The 20,193-nt window shown below is 48.3% G+C and overlaps 1 long non-coding RNA gene across 2 annotated transcripts; it reads right to left on the bottom strand.

The window, feature by feature from the left end:
* Positions 1 to 426: 426 nt before the first annotated feature.
* On the bottom strand, positions 427 to 17,218 carry LOC149123238 (uncharacterized). Of its 2 annotated transcripts, none has more exons than XR_016217668.1 (3): positions 16,985 to 17,218; positions 16,644 to 16,806; positions 427 to 2,710 (listed from the first exon to the last, which is right to left on the bottom strand). It is a non-coding gene; the product is annotated as an uncharacterized LOC149123238 (long non-coding RNA). The 2 variants fall into 2 exon arrangements; XR_016217667.1 differs by lacking the exon at positions 427 to 2,710 and adding an exon at positions 14,119 to 14,413.
* Between the last annotated feature and the right edge of the window lie 2,975 nt (positions 17,219 to 20,193).

Consider the following 20,193-nt stretch of genomic DNA (forward strand, 5'->3'; position numbering starts at 1 on the left):
TTAGAAAAGGGCAAAAATGCAGTGAGACACAGTTTTAGTTATAGATTACAAAATTATGACAAATTTTTAGTTTCTGTTTCTCTGTGTGATGCAAACTTTTTGCAGTGAAACAATGTATTACTATTATAAAGGGAAAAGTTATTTTTAAATGCCAATTGATTTCCTAAAACTCCATTTTATTAGTTGTATATCTCTTTGTAGAGAAAGACGTATCTATTCTTAGAAGTAGTTTAGGAAGTAGCTAGGGGAAATTGGTCATAATTTTATGAACACAAAAATAAGCCTTTTAAAATTGTATTTAAAACCAAAATAATTTTAGATATAATGATTCATGTTACAAAGGAACTCTTCACAAAATTTCTTTTTTTTTCTTAAAGATTTATTTATTTATTGAAAGAGTTACACAGCGAGAGGAGAGGCAGAGAGAGAGAGAGAGGGGTCTTCCATCTGATGGTTCACTCCCCAGTTGGCTGCAATGGCCAGAATGCTATCCCAGGCCATAGCAGAGAGCTGGATCGGAAGAGGAGCAGCCGGGACTAGAACCGACGCCCATATGGGATGCAGGTGCTTCAGGCCAGGGTGCTAACCCACTGTGCCACAGCGCTGGCCCCCACAAAATTTCTTAATAAAATTTCTTTAACTTGGGTATGCACAGCCTATGGTATAGTAATCAGAGATGCCCGCTGAAATGGTTTTTCCAAAAGTCTGAAGGCAACTGCCACTAACAGGGGCCTTAAGTAAAGTGGCCACGCGCTCCATTTTCATGTCTTCATCTCTTCGTACTCTCTCTCCCCAGGCCTTTTCCGGATCGTCTTTTCCTGACATCTTCCACGTTCTCCTCGAGGTGCCCAGTCTTGTTACCCTCTTAGTGTCCAAATCTTCCTTCTGGCTCCCTCCTACCCCCAGAGCTTCCCCTGCAGACCAAAATCCCCAGTTCACACTGTACTTGTCTTCAGGAGAGTATTAAAGCCCCTCGTATTATCTCATTACAGCCATCTTCCATATGTTAGAAAGGATTTATGATTAGGTTCTCCAGAATCTTGTTACAGCCATGATATCCAGGAACAATACTAGTAGTAGCAGCTAGAAGCTGCTGATTTAGAGCAACGAGTTGTAAGCAGAGAGCTTGTAGACATCTGCCTGAGCAGGTTTATGTTTTATGAGCACTCAAGGACAGCGAGACAAAGCTCAGTGTAGGGGCCAGCGCTGTGGCGTAGGAAGCTAAGCCTCTGCCTGCGGCGCTGGCATCCCAGATGCTCTTCTCCCAGTCCAGCTCTCTGCAGGGCCTGGGAAAGCACTGGAAGATGACCTAAATGCTTGGGCCCTGCACCCATGTGGGAGACCTGGCTTCAGAGACGCTCAGCTCTGGCCATTGCATCCATTTGGGAAGTGAACCAGCAGATGGAAGACCTTTCCCTCTCCCTCTGTCCAGCTGTAACTGTCTCTCAAATAAATAAATAAATAAAATCTTAAAAATAAAAAAAAAAGCTCGGTCTATAGATTCGACTTGCCTGAATCCAGTTCCAACCTTACTGATAAATGTGACTTTGACAAATATTATCTGTACTCTCTTACTGCTTGTAACTTTTAAGATTTATTTATTTATTTGAAAATGAGAGTTACAGATAGCCAGAGAGAGAGAGAGAGAGAGAGAGAGAGAGAGAGGTCTTCCATCTGCTGGTTCACTCCCCAGATAGCTGCAACGGCTGGTGCTGTGCTGATCCGAAGCCAGGAGCCAAGAGCTTCTTCTGGGTCTCCCACATGGGTGCAGGGGCCCAAGGACTTGGGCCATCTTCTGCTATCCCAGGCCATAGCAGAGAGCTGGATCGGAAGTAGAATAGCTGGGTCTTGAACTGGCACCCACATGGGATGCCAGCACTGCAGGTGGTGGCTTTACCCGCTGCCACAGCGCAGGCCCCTGCTTGTAACTTTTGAAAGATCAACCTCTCAGGCAGGCTCCCCTTTGCTATAATTTTCCTCTGGTTTACATTTCGAGACTACAGGTAATGCAAGGCCATGCTGGTGACCTCTCACGGTTCAGCTCAGGAGCTGGACGGAGGCCCTGTGCAGAAAAGTGCACGTCTCTTTGAAAGCTTGTCCAGGACACGAGTGCCTTTGTCGGCTGGTGGACCAAAGGGACTGATCATTTGTAGACTGGAGATCCCTAAGAAGCCAGGCCTGACTTGCTACTTGTGTTAATTGTCTTTCAGGGCTGGCGCCGCGGCTCACTAGGCTAATCCTCTACCTTGCGGCGCCGGCACACCGGGTTCTAGTCCCGGTCGGGGCGCCGGATTCTGTCCCGGTTGCCCCTCTTCCAGGCCAGCTCTCTGCTGTGGCCAGGGAGTGCAGTGGAGGATGGCCCAAGTGCTTGGGCCCTGCACCCCATGGGAGACCAGGAGAAGCACCTGGCTCCTGCCTTCGGATCAGCACAGCGTGCCGGCCGCGGCGGCCATTGGAGGGTGAACCAACGGCAAAGGAAGACCTTTCTCTCTGTCTCTCTCTCTCACTGTCAAACTCTGTCAAAAAAAAAAAAAAATTGTCTTTCAGGTGTTCAGGCCAAAGGGAAAGTGTGTGGAGCACGACTGCCCAGACAGACGGACGGAGGCCAGGGTGCCCTGCAGTGGCCTTCCTCTCAGACGCTCCATCCAGAAAGTCAGACGCGGATGGGGATGCGACATCAAGAGTGTGCAGAGAGATGTCTTTCAGAGCGCTGCAGGAGAAAGAAGAGACGTGTTGGAAAACACAACATCACATGTTTCAATGCGCTATGGATATTCAGATTGTCAGTGCCCATACATATCTTTGCTATTGTAAATCTGTCACTTCTAGATAATTTGATGGTTGAATGTCAGCAATGTTTTGTCTACCTCTAAAGTAAAAATGTGCCTGCCTGCCAAGATAATGAAGATGATCCGTCTTCCCTACCTTTACCTTTTTTCTATCCTATTGGTGGAAATAGGAAGGTTTCCAGATCAAGGTTAAGCACTGAATTTTTGAAAAATTTTTATTTGAGAGAGAAGGAATTCTCATCTGCTGAATCACCCCCCAGATGCCCACAAAGGCTGGGCCTGGCTGAAGCTGAGAGCTAGGAACTCAGTCCAGGTCTCCAATGCATGGCTGGAATCTAATTACTTAAGTCAATGCCGCTGCCTCCCGGAATCCACATCACCAGGAAGTTGCAGTCAAGAGTCAGACATGGGGCAGCACCGTGGCTCACTTGGCTAATCCTCTGCCTGCGGCGCCAGCACCCCAGGTTCTAGTCCCAGTTGGGGCACTGGGTACTAGTCTCAGTTGCCCCTCTTCCAGTCCAGCTCTCTGCTGTGTCCCAGGAGGGCAGCTGAGGATGGCCCAAGTGCTTGGGTCCCTGCACCTGCATGGGAGACTGGGAGGAAGCACCCGGCTCCTGGCTTCGGATCCATGCAGCGCCGGCTGTAGCAGCCATTAGGGGAGTGAACCAACGGAAGGAAGGCCTTTCTCTCTGTCTCTCTCTCACTGTCTATAACTCTACCTGTCAAATAAAAAAAAAAAAAGTCAGACATGGGAGCAAGCTCAGACACCATGGAATGTGCCCACACTACCCATAAGTGTTGAATTTTTCAAATTTTTTAAATGTACTTATTTTTCATTTTACTTTTAAAGGCAGACAGATAGATAGACAGATCTTGGAGAACTTTTATCTGATGGTTCACTCACCAAATGATCACAGTGTGTGAGGATGTGCCAGGCTGAAGCCAGGAGCCAGGAACCTAATCACGGTTTCCCACTCGGGTGACAGGGACCCAACTAATTTGAGCCATTACCTGCTGCCTCCCAGGATCTGCATTAGCAGGAAGGTGGATCAGACAAAGTCAAGACTTGGACCAGGCATCTAAACCACTAGGCCAAATGCCTGCCTCTTCTACCCATACCCACCACCACTATCTAGGCTTAACTCAGAGGCAGCATTCCTATGGGACTTATTTGACATTCACTAGTTAGGGTATCATTGGTGGTCTAGTATGATACAAGGAATGATTCGGGAGTGAAGCTGGGACATTTACCCTTGACCGCTCATTTTCTGGGTTAGTATTTATCTGTGTTCATTTGTAGCACTAGGAGATTGAGGGCTTGGTCCTATGAGTGTCTCTTGAAGCCATGGCTCCAATGGACAGTTTTGAAGAGAATCAGTGTAGAGAGAGAGTTTCACATGGTCAGATTGCTTCGTTAATGAACTCTACCTGCATCAGTTGCTAGGGCAACACATGAATTGATTAATTAATTTAGGTTGGAATTGTGTCATCATGCACAAAGGTATCACGTTTCTACCATGTCCCTCTGCGGGTGTCAGTTTTTTCTGGACATAATTATGCCATGAAGATTAGCTGCCCATCTGCTGTTCACCAGGAAAACTGCCATCGCAATTTATATCAGCAAGTAAATAAACTGTTAGAGGGGTTGGTGAGAAACTTATTATAACTCTGATCTTGCTTGTATTGAGAATAAAAATAAATGTCATTTTACACCTCCCGTGTCTTCTTGTTAGTTCCACACTGTTGAAATAACTTGTGTGAATTCTACCCTTAAGGCTGAAATAACAGAACAACGTGATTTTTCTCCAAAGTTAATTTCATGTCCAAGTTAATTTGAAGGGTATATTTTAAATTTAAGGCAGGGAATAATGTGAATAAAGTATGCATACAAGTTGTGAGCCTGACCTTCCAGAAGTGGTTGGGTTAGTTTGCTGGGATGGAGCCAGGGATGGAGTCATGGAGGCTTTGTGAGGAGAGACCACGGAGAGGTGAGGGGAGGAGGGGCTTCTCAAGTGTTTCTGTGCCTGCCTCTCCGCACACACCCTCCACTGCCAGTCTCCACCAGAGGCCAGACCCACGGGGCTCCCTGATCTTGAACTCTGACCTCTAAACCGTAAGCTAACACAAACCTTTCCCTTCCCGAGAAGCTCCTGTTGGGTACTCTGAAATAATGAGACTCCAGCTCATACAGATAGTGACTAGGCTAAGGTTGCGAGAGCATGACTGGGGGCGGCGGGGAGCTCTTTCAGACGTGCTAACCAGAAAGTGCCTCTGGGGAGATTGGGAGCCCAGACCTGGGCAAGCTGGAGGACCTGCGGAGGAGCCAGCCAGACTGTAGGGGCAGAGGTGCAGCAGGGGCTAGTGCACCCAGTGAGAAGGCTGACGTGGCCACAGATGGCACGGGCAGAGGTCAGCCAGAGCTGGGCTGGAGCAGGATGTAAGAACAGATCCTGATGTCCATCTCATCCTAGGCCCGGTTCTGTTTATAATGTGTACTTGTGACTGGCTTAATGATCTGCCAGTGTTTACTTCCTAAGAAATCTAACTGGAGGACCACAGCAGGCTAAGCCACCACTTGGGATGCCAGCATCTCGTATCAGAGTGCTGGTTCCAGTCCCAGCTACTGCACTTCTGATCCAGCTCCCTTCTAATGCACCTGAGAAAGCAGCAGCAGATGGCCCAAGTTCTCAGGCCACATGGGAGACCTGGGTGGAGTCCTGTCCTGCTTTCAGCCTGGCCCAGCTCTGGCCACTGCAGTCGTCTGGGGATCGAGCCAGCAAATGGAAGCTCTCTCTTTCTGTTTCTCCCTCTCTCTCTCACTCTGGACTTTTGTCAAGAAAACAGTAACATATCAAGAGCATGAATGTAGAGTGTGTTCAGCCGAAACTTGTTATGGGTGTCTGCGAAGCTGCAGCAGTACTGGCGAGGAGTGACAGGTGAGAACTCTCGCTGCCAGGTGAACAGAGGCAAGCAGTGGACAGGAAGCCAGAGGGAAAACCCGTCCCCCAAATCTGACAGTCGCTGACCTCAGGGGCCCGGCACAAAGCAGCTTTGTGCTCAGCTGCCACCCCTCACAGGGGAAACCAGGTGTTGATTTTGAGTCCAGTCAGGTTAACTGGCAATTCAAGCAAAACTCAACTGCTTTGGAAAAAAGATAACAGAATTCATCTTCCAAAACAGTCAGCACAAAATTAGAAGCTATTAGTCATGTGAGGAAATTGGAAAGAATCAAGACAAAAAGGAATCAACAGAACCCACCCCCAAGACAACCGAACATTAGAACTGGCAGACAAGAACAGACAAGCAACTATTAGAAGCACATTCAAGGAGAAAAATATGAGTTTGTAGAAATAAGTTTATGTTGGTGGGAAAAAAATTAGATCCATGCAGTCTTTTAATCATGTGTGTTTCTGCAAACTTTTTAGTTTACTCTCATACAGTAATAATGAAAGAACAGATGGGAAATCTCTGGAGAAATAGAAACTGGAGAGAGAGAGAGAGAGAGAGAGAGAGAGAGAGAGAGAGAGAGAACCAAGTGGAAACTTGAGAAGGTACTTACCAAAACTGGCACAAGAAGAACCAAGTTCAAAACAGCCCGGTATCTACTTTTAAAAATGAATTTGCATCCAACAAAGAAAACTCCAGGCCCAGAAGACCTGACTTATAAGTCCTACAAAACATAAAAGAAAACTACCAGTCTCAGCCAGGCTCTTCCAAGAACGAAGGACAGAGGAGCACTTCCCATGCCGTGAGCTCACTGTTACCCAGGTACCAAAGCAAGGCTGAGACGCTGTGAGGTAAGAACTCCCAGACCCGTGTCCCTCTGAACACGGCAGTGAAAATCCTTAACAATCAGCAAGCACATCCCACTATACGTTATAAAAATAATGAATTGTGGCCAGCACCGCAGCTCACTAGGCTAATCCTCCGCCTGCGGTGCCGGCACTCCAGGTTCTAGTCCCGGTTGGGGCACCGGTTCTGTCCTGGTTGCTCCTCTCCCAGTCCAGCTCTCTGCTGTGGACCAGGAAGGCAGTGGAGGATGGCCCAAGTGCTTGGGCTCTGCACCCCATGGGAGACCAGGAGAAGCACCTGGCTCCTGGCTTTGGATCGGCGCAGCGCCGGCCGCGGCGGCCATTTGAGGGGTGAACCAACGGAAGGAAGACCTTTCTCTCTGTCTCTCTCTCTCATTAACTCTGCCTGTCAAAAAAAATAATAATTAATTGTGTCCATGTATCATTTATTTCAGCAATACCAGATTGGTTGAGCTTGAAGAAAACCAATGTAATTCACCACATTAAGAGAATAAAGGGGGGAAATCATATCTCATGAGATTAAGACAGAAAACCTGACAAAAGTGAACAACTATCATGACAAAACCTACTAGCAAATTTAGAAGATAGGAATTCTCTCCAGGTGACAACTGACACCAGGAAGTAGGCACAGGTAACTGATAGTGCATGGTCCCTGTGACGCTTTCTCCTCAGCATCAGGAACAGGGCAAGGGTGTCCATGTTGAGTCAGCATGGAGCTGACAATCCTCATTGGAGGAGCAAAGGCACACAGGGCAAAAAGAAGGGAAAGAAAATCTGTGGGTGCTTAAAGGAAGAGATATGAAATACAGTTGTCTGTTTTAAAGATTGTATAATCGTGCCCAGAGAAATCTACAAAAGAACAGCAATAAGTGAGTTAGCAAAGTCAAGTTACAAAGTTAACTTTGACTTCTATATCCTAGCAATGAATAATTGGAAAGTGAAATAAAAATTCATTGACAGAATAGAAGATACACAAGATTTAAAAAAACATAACAATACTAGAGACAGAAGGGGACCACACATTGCTGATGGAATATAAAATGTTACAGTTACTGCGGAGAATGTCTAGGAAACGTCCATCGCGTGCCCATGTCTTTTAGCCCAGCAATTCAAGTCCAAGGTTTTTACTAAAGAGAAATTTAAAAATTCGTCCATACAAAGCCTTACCAAATGTTCCTAAGAGCCAAAACCTGAAAACATTGCAAATGCCCACCAACAGGTAAATGGATAAGCAAACTGTAGTTTATTCAAACAATGAAATCCTCTTAGCAATAAATAAATAAAACAAAATATACATATAGCAGCACAGATGAATTTTGAAAAAATGCAAAGTGAAAAATGCAGCACAGTGAATTTTGAGAAAATCTAGACTCAAATAAGAGAACTCCATCCAGGTCTCCCACATGGGTGCCAGGGCCCAGGCACTTGGACCATCTTCTGCTTTTCCCAGGCCATCGGCAGGGAGCAGGACTGGAAGTACAGCACCAGGACTTGAGCCAGTGCTCGTATGAGATGCCTTGCAGCTGCTCTGCAGGTGGCGGCTTAGCCCACTGTGCCAAAATGTCGGCCCCTAGTCTATATTTCTATTTGTATAAAACTCTAGAAAGTGGAGATTGAAACTTTAAGACTGGGGTAAGGGGCACAGGGAGAGCCTGTGTAGAAGGTTCCGTGTCATGATGGTTCCTTTGACACGTCCATTGCACTTGTGTGTAAATCACACCTTTATAGAGTTGTTGAAAGATGAGGTAGCACAGGGCTGGCATAGTGGGTAAAGCCACCACCTGTGACGCCGGCATCCCTTTTGGGCGCTGGTCCATGTCGCAGCTGCTCCACTTCCGACCCAGCTCCCTGCAAATGTGCCTGGTAAAGCAGCAGTAGAAGATATCCCAAGTGCTTGAGCCCCTGCTGCCTCTATGAGAGACCTGGAGGAAGCTCCTGGCTCCTGGCTTCAGCCTGGCCCAGAGCTATCTGCAGAGTGAACCAGCACATGGAAGAGCTCTCTCCCTTGCTGTCTGTCCCTCCCTCTCTGTCACTCTGCCTTTCAACTAAATAAAATAAACCCTTTAAAAAAAAAAGATGAAGGCAGTGCACACAAATGCTAAATGAGGAGTTCAAACAATAGCATATGTGGTTTTTCACAAAGCAGATAAAATTGTAATGATCCATTAAGGAGAGAGAGGACACTGACAGGGCTTAAAAAACAAAACAAACAAGCAACTGAAGATGCAGAAAAAGGCAGCTCGGGCATGAAGGTGTCCGAAGCCGAGGATGCTTGAGTCAGCAGGATCGTGGTCTCGCTAGATGGAAGGAGGGAGTTGTGAGAGATCCCGGGGGAGGTGGGTCGTTAGCCACAGGGCTTTGGATTTTTGCAGGAAAGTGTAGGAGGCAAATGGTTCTGGAGTTGCTGAAGGAAGAATTGAAAGGAAAGGGCTTGAGAGGGTTGAGATTTGTGTGTCTGCAGTAGTCTTGCCTTGAGAAGATAAACAACTGACCTGGAGTGGCAAAGGCAGAAAAGGAAGGGGACACCGAATTGGAAGAGCCGACTGGAATGCTGAGGAGCAATTTAGACCCGGATTTGTGTCCAAGGAGAGAGCCAGCAATGATTGAATTTTAAAGTCTGAGTCTACCATCAGTAGAGAGGAGGAGGAGCCAGTCTGGGGAGGAAGGTGCCGACTCTGATTTTAGAAGCCAGTTGTTTGAGAAACTTACCCAGACCCTGACCCTCTCCTTACCCTTACCTTAAGACTGGTGTCAATGTCACTGCTGCCACCCAGGCATGTCTGAGCTCCTCTGAGCACTGACGCTCTGAGCTCCAAATGCCTGATCTACATTCAGTCTCCTTTGCCAATCTCCCCACATGGCACCGCACACCTTGCAAGTCAGGACTGTCTTTCACGGATCCCCCCGGGTGCTATGTGCTGTTCTAGCCTCTGAGGATTCTCCATTTCTCCCTGGCACATGGGAAGGGCTTACACGCATCTGCTTCATGAGCACTGAGTGCTGAGTTTGTGAGGACACTGGAACAGCCAAGGCAGCATGTTTCTCAGCAGGGGCCAGCGTCTGGTGCAGAAGGTGCTGCCTGGGACACCTGCGTCCCATGTAACAGTGCCTGGGTGGCAATCCTGGCTCTGCTCCCAATTCCAGCTTCCTACTGACACACAGCCTGGGAGACGCAAGGGGTTGGGTCCCTGCCCCTCACATGGGAGAGCTAGCCTGGGTTCTGCCTCCTGGCTTCCACCTGGCCCAACCCTGGCTGTTGTGGTCATTTGGGAAGTGAACCAGTGGATTAATTAATACAGTAATTTATTTTGAAAAGATATGTTTTAAGACAGAATGGCAAGACATGGAGACGTAGTCTGGGTAGGGATTTACATAAAAATGATAGTTGCGACTCTGATACGGGGCCCTGGAAGAGCTTGTAAGCCTTCTGTGGCACTGATGTCTTCATTGTGTACCTGGAAAACAGGTCCACAACGAGAAGCAGGAGCAACCAAGGAAGGGCATTCAAGCCTGGACCCCCATTAATCGGATGTACAAGCCTGGAATATTCAGGAGTTGGCTCTGCAGGGGACAGCTCAAAAAAATACTAACTTGTCTGGTGTTCGATGCCTGCATCTTCCTTCTCTGTACAGACCTCAGTGAACAAAGCGACGGCGTTTAGGGACGCAGGAGGAGAAATTCTAGGGACACAGCATCAGCCTGGGTGGTCTTTTCACCTGCTCCTTCACCCTGGCTGAGTCCTGCAGCTTGAATCTGGGCGCCATCCTCAGGAGGTCCGTGAGCTTAGACAGGTTACTTAGTCTCTCTGGGGCTGTGCCCAGCCATTCGCAAAACTGTGATTCTATACTCCATTTTTGCGGAGAGGACGGAGTGCAGCGGACAATGCAGCGCCCTTGGCACAGTGGCTGACACACGGTGAGCATCCTGCCCCTGTCGGCTAGAACAGGAAGGCACTGTGAAAGGCAGGGTGGACTCTGGGTGCTGCCTCTGCCACCTTCCTCATCCATGCAGCAGGAGGGAGTGGTGAGGACTAAAGGTCACCCACTTGGAACCGTGCCTGGCACGTGGCAGGCATGGTGCTGAGTGTCGGCTGGAATGGCCATCAACCCTTCCTGGTGTCCCGGAATGTCGAAGCTGCCCTCAGCTGTGCCCCGCCTCTGGTGGCCTCTCCTTTCGGTGGTGGTTCACTGACGTCCTCTACTGCGCTGCGGGGACACTAGATGGGGTTGCTGAGCTACAGCCCTAAGGACCGCAGGCAGCCGTCCGGGTTTGGGAGGGCAATGATCCAGTCCGTGCCTTTTTTGTGTTGTTCTGCAGATGAAGCACAGAAGGTCAGCGAAGTTGGCTGATGCAATCTCTGCCCGGGGCTGCCTCAGCAGGGCGGTGCCCCCTTCTCCGGCAAACCCAGCCGCACGCCCCTCAGTGGAGACTAAACTCCGAAGCTGCAGTCCCCGTCGGCCAACTGAGTGGATGTTCTAGCATCCTTGGAGCCAACCCAGCAGCCCTTGCAAGCTGCACAGGGCAGGAGCAGGCTGCCAGGAGAGCACGGCGTGCTCCGTCCACGGCTCCCGGCGCACAGTAGATGCTCTGTTACCGCCTGTGGAATGAATGGATGAATGACGCCTATGACCTTGCCGAAGCTCTAGAGGTGGCAAGTCTCCCAGCCCGAGCTCCAGTGCTCTGGGAAGGAGAGTCCTCCTGACACATTCCCTTCCTCTGTGTGTCCCTCCCCTTTTCCAAGTCTCCCTGGACATTTTAGAAAATTCACCCAGTCAAAATGCCTCCTGTTGTCAATGAGACGCTTAAGTGAGGCTATCTGTCCACACTCACCCAACAGGTTAGTGCCAGCACAGAGCCCGGAATCTGCTAAAAAAAAAAAAAAAAAAAAAAAAGCCGCTTCTAGAAACTCTGACTTCTTCTTCCTGTCATTTCTGTGTCCTTGACCTTTCCTTGGCCAGCCCTCCCCAGTTCATTACTCATTCCGATTGCTTCCCATTCACATCCTCCCTTTTCTTGATCCCAGTTCAGACAACTCATCTGTCTGCCACTGCAAGCCTCATCCACTCCGTGCACTCCCTGGCCCCCGAGGAGGCAAGCGCAGGTCCTGTCTCCCACTTGACCCAGCAGGCGTTGTTGCAGACTCCCCAAGGAGGCTGTCCCCACCCACCCACCAGCCAGCCTCAAGGCAGAAGGATCCCAGACATCTCGGATGCTCCCGGGGTTGTCCTGAGATGCCACCTGCAGTTCCAATCAGAGCCCAACAGACATGGTAGGCTCAGGGATAACAAAGCCCAGAGCAAGCCTTGAACAGAGGAGCCCTGGCCGGGCCCAGTGGCTTGGGGTGCTGCTCTGCAAACACCCCCAGGCAGCCACAAGCATGCGCAGTCAGGGACGGAGTCCTTGAGGCCCACCCCTTCCCTACAGCTCTGGGGACCCTAATGCTTCATTCCTGTCCTGACTCCACTGTCTACCATAGCGGATTATAAAAACGGTCCCAAAGTCTTCGTCTCTTGCGACGAAGTGTAATCTCCCTCTCTCTGCTCCTTGACCCAAGGGGCTTGCTTTGGCCTGTGGGACGTCAGCAAAGCTGTCACAGGTTGAGGTTTAAAGGTGCCTGAGCATGAGGCGTGTCCACTCGCTGTGCTGGCAGCCCTAGTGCTGCCACATGCAGGAGCCCCAGCTGGCCACACAGAGAAGCAGACAGACCAGCGAGGAGCCGACCAGCAGCCACGTGAGCTCTCCTGCCTGGGACCCATGTGCTGGCAGCCACCTGGCCACCCCATGAAACGAGACGATGAATGACGTGCTAGGGCTGGTTGCTCTGTAGCAGGCATTTCCCGACATCCAGCAGGTAAAAACTCCCCAGGGAAAAGGCAGCCACATTCCAGAAGGTCTTACTGTGGACCCAGAATTGGTATTTGGAATCCTGGGGAATCCCCTTCCCTCCTTGTCATAACCCTCATCTCCCTCCTCCACCAGGACCTCTGTGATGTTAGATGAAATAAGACCAACTGCAGGTGCACACTTAAATATCCTCACCCCAGCAATCTTCCTCAAATGATGTGTCAGGGTGGGCATATGGCCTAGTGGTTACGACGCCCACACCCCACCCTGGAATACCGAGGATCCAGTCCCAGCTCCAGCCCTTGGCTCCAGGATCACTTCCTGGGAAAGCAGACCCTGGAAGGCAGCTTGGGTGTCTGCCGCCCACACGGGAGTTCCGGATTGAGTTTCCAGCACCCAGCTTTGGCCTGTCGTAGGGCTTTGGAGAGTGAGCCACAAGATGGAGGCTTTGTCTTCCTGTCTCTATCTCGTCCTTTCTGTCCTTCAAATCAATCAAGTAATTAACATTCAAACAATAACTCCTGTTGAATTTATAAACTGTGTTAAGCCAGAGTCATTTCCCTCACAGGTCCTGGAGTCTCTGGTGGGAAGGCTGTCTTTCTGTCCTCGGGCTCCACGGTTTCAGATGCAGACCACTCCTCACTCCCTAATGGGAGTGACCAGTACCTCCAATTCTGGTCAGGCCTAAAAGTCTTTTATCCAATTATGCCAACATCTCCTTGTTGGCAATTTTTCATCCTTTCGGACTGAGAAGGGAACCTCAAAATCACATCACAGCCAAACTCCAACACCACCCCCAGGATTCCAAATACCAATACTGGGTCCACAACAAGACCTTCTAGAAGTTTCTTTTGAGTACTCTCTCCAAGACTCACCTCTCAGCAGCAAAATGAATGCTTCTTTAGTCAATCAACAAACCTGGGATAAAACTGAGAATCAGTTTTTGCCTTCACAGATCTTACATCAGTTTAAAAAAAATCTTTACATAAATTCTGATCCTTCCAATTGCCATGATGAACATAGATGCAAAAATCCTCAACAAAATACTAGTCATTCAAATCCAACAACACATCAGAAATATCATCCACCAGGACCAAGTGGGATTTGTCCCTGGTATGCAGGGATGATTCAACATTTGTAAATCAATCACTGTGATACACCACATTAACAAACTGAAGAACACAACCATATGGTTACCTCAATAGATATAGAGGAAGCATTAGATAAAATACAACTTCCTTTCATGATGAAAACCTTAAGCAATTTGGGTATAGAAGGAAAATTCCTCAACATAATCAAGGCAATCTATGACAAACCCAAAGCCAGAATCTTACTGAATGGGGAAAAATTGGTGGCATTCTCATTAAGATCTGGAACCAGACATAGATGTCCACTCTCACCACTGCTATTCAATATAGTCCTGGATGTTTTAGCCAGAGCCATTAGACAAGAAAAACAAATCAAATGGATACAAATTGGGAAGGAGGAAGTCAAACTATCCTTATTTGCAGATGACATGATTCTATATATAGACACTATTCTATATATAGGGGATCCAAAAGACTCCACAAGAGACTACTGGAAGTCATAAAAGACTTTGGTAAAGTTGCAGGATATAAAATAAACACACAAAAATCAATAGCCTTTGTATACACAAATAATTCCACAGCTGAGAAAGCACATTTTTTAAAAGATTTTATTTATTTGAAAGTCAGAGTTACACAGAGAGGAGAGGCAGAGAGAGAGAGAGAGAGAGAGAGAGAGAGAGAGGTCTTCAATCTGCTGGTTCACTCCCCAATTCACTGCAACGACCGGAGCTGCACCCATCCGAAGCCAGGAGCCAGGAGCTTCTTCTGGGTCTCCCATGCGGGTGCAGAGGCCCAAGGACTTGGACTATCTTCTACTGCTATCCCAGTCCATAGCAGAGAGCTGGATTAGAAGTGGAGCAGCCAGGTCTTGAACCAACACCTATATGGGATGCCGGCACTTTAGGCCAGGGCATTAACCTGCTGTGCCACAGTGTCAGCCCTAAGAAAGCACTTTTAAGATCAGTCCCATTCACAATAGCTCCAAAAAGAATTAAAATCTTTAGAATTAATTTAACCAAGGATGTCAAAGATCTCTACAATGAAAATCACAAAACATTAAAGAAAGACATAGAAGAAGATATAGAGAAGTGGAAAACTTCTCTTGAATATCATCAAAATGTCCATAAAACCAAAAGCAATTATAGATTCAATGTGATCCCAATCAAAATACCAACAACAATCTTCTCAGATATAGAAAAAAATGATGCTAAAATGCATATGGAAACCCAAGAGACCCCAAATAGCTAAAGCAATCTTAAACCACAAAACAAAGCTGGAGGCATCACAATACCAATGTGATACAATACCAATACAATGTGGAGACTTGTGGAGATCTCAAGACATACTACAGGACAGTTATAATCAAAACAGCCTGGTACTGGCACAAAACAGATATATAGGCGCATGAAACATAATAGAAATTCCAGAAATCAATCCACACAATCTACAACCAACTTATCTTTGACAAAGGAGCAAAAATCGATCCCTGGAGCAAAGACAGTCTCTTCAACAAATGGTGCTGGGAAAACTGGATTTCCACATGCTGAAGTATGAAATAAGACCCCTACCTTACACCTTACAAAAAATCCACTCAAAATGGATCAAAGACCTAAATCCATGACCTGATACCATAAAATTACTGGGGAACATTGGGGGAAAACCTACATGACATTGGCACAGGCAAAGAGTTCTTGGAAAGGACCCAAGAAGCACAGGCAATCAAAGCCAAAATTCACAAGTGAGATTACATCAAGCTGAGAAGCTTCTGCACTGCAAAGGAAACACTCAGCAAAGTTAAGAGGTGACTGATAGAATGGGAGAAAATATTTGCAAACTATGCAACTGGTAAAGGATTAATTTCCAGAATCTATATAGAGCTCAAGAAAATCAACAACAAGTGGGCAAAGGACTTAAGCAGGTATTTTTCAAAAGAGGAACTCCAAACGGCCAACAGACACATGAAAAAATGCTCAGGATCACTAGCTGTCAGGGAAATGCAAATCAGAACCACAATGAGATTTCACCTCACCCCCATTAGAATGGTTTTCATACAGAAATCAACAAACAACAAATGCTGGCAAGGATGTGGGAAAAAGGTGTCCTAATCCACTGTTGGTGGGAATGTAAACTGGTGCAGTCACTGTGGAAGACAGCATGGAGATACCACAGAAAGCTGAATATAGACCTACCATGTGACCCAGCCATCCTACTCCTGGGAATTTACCCAAACCAAAAAAAACAGCATATGAAATAGTTATTTGTACCCCATTCATTGTTCATTGCAGCTTAATTTAAAATAGCTAAGATATGGATTCAACCCAGATGTTCATCAACTGAAGACTGGATAAAGAAATTATGGTTTATATACATTTATATACATTATGGAATACTATACAGTGGTAAAAAATGAAATCCTGTCATTTGCAAAAAAAATGGATGCCACTAGACACTATTATACTTAGTGAAATAAGTCAGTCTCTAAAAGACAAATACCACGTGTTCTTTCTGACCTGTGATAACTAACAGGGAATCTAAAAGGTAATCTATAGGAGTGAAATTGACATTTTATGACATAATGATTTTGAACAGCCCTTGTCTTGACTGTTGAGGAACAATGCTTTTTGTTGTTGTTTTTACATTTTTCTTCCTCCTATTTATTGATCCCTCTACTTAGTAAAGGGTTACTCTTTTATAAAGTTCACTGAAAATAGGTCTTTGCAAAAAATAAGAAAGGGAATGGGAGAGAGAGGAGGAAAAAGAGTAGAGGGAGGTACGATGGGAAGAATCGCTATGTTCCTAAATTTGTATATATGAAATGCATGGAGTTTGTGTTCCTTAAATAAAATTTAAAAGATTCTGGTCCTTTTTTGTTAGAATGGCCTCTGGGGGGAGAGGGGGAGTTGATGAATTTGAGAGGGATGGGAACTCCCGCATAGTACCTGTCCTGCACTTTCTCACCCCAACCTAAGGCATCACAGAAAAGTGGGAGCAACTGCACCGCATTCTTTGTTTCTAAAACTGGTAAAGCACAGCCGTGCCAGGGAGATGCGGCAGCAGAATTTATGGCAGTGTGGGCAGCAGCCCCTCCCAGGTCCATCGCCGTGACTCACCCACTCCAGTCTACATCGCTGCAAATCGTGGGGAAACCACGCACTCCGGCTTTGACTGCATTATGCTTTGCTGCTGGAATCCTCTCAGCTCAGTGCAGGAAAAGAATTTCGCGTGGATGCTTTCCAAACCTAAAATAAGCCATCTCCTGGATTCTGCACCAAACTGAGGGAAAACAAAGAGACCCTCTTAGTTTGAGAAGCTCAGTGTCAGAAAGAGGCGTCTGGGGCGCGAGGCTAGCAGTGTCCTAATTTTAACGATATTTCCCTGTTAATAGAGGCAGAAGAACTCTCAGTGTGGGAGATCAGGACAAAACACACATGAATGAATCAACAAAAGTCACCCGCTACTCCAGGACAAACTGTGAGGAGAATCCGCTGTCCTCCGCCTGAGGCAAAAGGGTGATGGCTGGAGGCGCGACAGGGACACGCGGCGCTGCTGGTGTTTCCCACTGCATGGTAAGGAGGGGTTGCCGAGCCCCGGCTGGACCAGGCTGCCGATCTGCAGTCGGCTCCTGTGCTTGTCACTGCCTGGCACGGCCCCCAGTCCTGAACCCACACATGTGCCTCCCACAGCCGCTTAGCCAGTTTCTGGGTTTAACTGTACTTTCTTTTTTTTTTTTTTTTCTTAAAGAATCTTGGCAGAGACAGAGATTCGTAAATACTTCTTTTATTTATCTATTTGACAGGCAGTGCAACACAGAGAGGGAGAAAGAGAAAGAGAAAGAGAATGAGCCCCTGTCTATTGGTTTACTCTCCAAACGCCCACAACAGCCAGGGCTGGGTCAGACTCATGCTTCCAGCCCAGAACTCCATCCAGGTCTCCCTTATGAGTGGCAGGAATTAAAGGGTGCGTATCAGCAGGAAGCCGGGCCAGAAGCAGAGCCAGCACTCAAACCAGCCCTCCACTGTGGAATCTGGGCATACTAAGTGGCAGCGCAACTGGCTGCACCACAGTGCTTGCCTCTGACTGTCGCATTTGTAATGGAGTCATTGACAGGCTCAGCTTGGATCAGGAATCCAAACAGTGCCCACTCACCTTCCACTGGAAGGGTGGGATCACTCGGTACAAGTGTAGCAGCCTAACGATCTTACGTAGGGGAAGGGTTACTGAGGGCTAAGGCTGTGGATGGGACAGATCATTCCAGAAGACTGCATAGGAAAGAAAAGGCTGGCATCTGATAAACGTAGAACCATCCAGACTTCCTCACTGCTAACAGCTGAGTGTTTCCTTAGTTGACACACCATTTACAGCAGTAAAGGGTATGCATATTATACAGTTGATGTGCAGGTAGCTTGGAGCCCAGAGCTTTTGGCTTAGGAATATATCCTCAGTGTTCCTCTTAGTATTGCATTCCTCCAGAAGTGCTTGGACAGTACCCTATTAGGGATATCCTAATTGGGTGTACCCCGGACACACAGTAATGATTTGTCATGCTGAACAGCTTACATTTCAGAGTGAAAAGTCTTTCTTTACCATTTAGCCCAAATGTGACGCTGGAAGGACATTTTCAGCTAAGTTGCCCCAGATGTTTCGTGGTTACTCAGGAAAGCAAAACAAAACATGTTTTCCCTGCTGAGTGAAAACCCAATGTAAGCTGGCTTCAGCAGCTGGACTGGGGATTGCGAAACGGGATTGTTCTGGCCGCCCTCCATCTGTTAGTACCCCCACCCCACCCCACCCCACCCCACCCCACGGGAGGAGGACAATCAAGCCAAAGAGAAGGGAAAACACAGCGCTCTCAAGTTCAAGTTCCGAGATAGGGTGCATCAGGAGGGTGGTGCGAGTCCTCAGGCACGTTCATAGGGTGGGGCTCAAGGGACATGGCCCCAGGGCCCCTCTCCAAGCAGCTCGTCCAGGCCAGGGTCTCGGCACTGTGGCAGGTGTCCTGGAGAAACCAAGCAGCAAAACGCCTGCCCATATGGGGCTGATGCTGTGGCAAAGTGAGTAAATCCGCCACCTGCAGTGCCAGCATCCCATATGGGCGCCGGTTCGAGTCCCGGCTGCTACAATTCCCATCCAGCTCTCTGCTGTGGCCTGGGAAGGCAGTAGAAGATGGCCCAAATCCTTGGGCCCCTGCACACACGTAGGAGACCTGGAAGAAGCTCCTGGCTCTTGGCTTCGGATCGGCACAGCTCCAGTCTTTGCGGTAATCTGGGGAGTGAACCATAGGATGTAAGACCTCCCTCTCTCTCTGCCTCTGCCTCTCTGTAACTTTGCCTTTCAAATAAATTAATTTTTTTAAAAAGAGGCCTTTCTGCGAACACGTTGCCTTCCTCACTGGGACAGCACTGGGCCTGGTCTCCCGGCGCGTGGGGAGAATGCGTCCTGGGTTTGGTGTTGGACCGCGGCCGTGTAAGTGTGTATGTGGGCCCCAGCCCAGCGACCTCCAGCGAGTCGCTCCATGCGTGGCCACGGACCCCTGCGGCTGCTGCAAGCGTCAGACCAGGGCCATCCCAGCACCGGAGCTGCTCCCCGTTCCCCTCTGCGGCGCGTGCTGTGCCGTCCCCAGTCCCACCGTCCAGGGTGGGACACAGAAGCGCGCTGCGAGGGGAGGGGCAGTGGAGGATGGCCCAAGTGTTTGGGCCCTGCACCCGCATGGGAGACCAGGAGGAAGCATTTGGCTCCTGGCTTCGGATCAGTGCAGCGCCGGCCGTGGCTGCCAGTTAGGGGGTGAACCAACGGAAGGAAGACCTTTCTCTCTCTCACTATCTAACTCTGCCTGTCAAAAAAAAAAAAAAAAAGAGTGCTTCCCACCCTGGCCAGGCCTTCCTTGGAGAGGAGACAGAAAGCAGCGAGCACGCACTGGGATGTGGTGTCTTCCACTGGGTCTACCCCGTCCTCAGCACCGGGACTTCAAGTTTCTAGCCCTTCAAGGTTCCGGCCCAGAGCAGCCTGCAGCTGAACCCTGAGAGCCAGGCACTTCACACTCCTTCAGTTCCACGCCCAAGATTCGCAACTGGCCCAGAAGATTCGCAACTGTATGCTGTCCATATACATATATATAAATTGTTATTTATTTGAAAAGCAGAGTTACAGAGAGGGGGAGACAGAGAGTGAGATCTCCATCAGCTGGTTCACTCCCCAAATGGCTGCAATGGTCAGGGCTGGGCCAGCCGAAAGCCAGAAGCCAGGAGCTTCTTCCAGGTCTCCCACCATGGGTGCAGGGGCCCAAGCACTTGAGCCATCTTCTGCTGCTTTCCCAGGAGCATTATCGGGGAGCTGAATCGGAAGTGGAGCAGCTGGGACTCAAACTGGCACCCATACAGGAAGTCATAGGTGGTAACTTACCGGCTGTGCCACAATGCCAGCCCTGAGGACACTCGTTCAATGGCTCTCAGGATCTCAGTTCTGTACAAGGGGCAGAGAACTGAATGGAAACAATAGTTTGGTTCCCACCTGATCTAAGTGAACTTTCCTAGAGTGTGCCTGCTGTCCCTAGAGCCCCGGGCAGGCTGAGGGTCCCCTGTCCCTGATCCCTACCCTTCCTGTGCAGAGATGGAGCACTTGGTAGGTCAGGTCTGCACTGGTCTGGAGGTCAGTAAAGGCTGC

This window comes from Oryctolagus cuniculus, chromosome 12 (genome assembly GCF_051225735.1).
Source record: "Oryctolagus cuniculus isolate XC-2025 breed Fujian yellow rabbit chromosome 12, ASM5122573v1, whole genome shotgun sequence".
Taxonomy (NCBI): Eukaryota; Metazoa; Chordata; class Mammalia; order Lagomorpha; family Leporidae; genus Oryctolagus; species Oryctolagus cuniculus.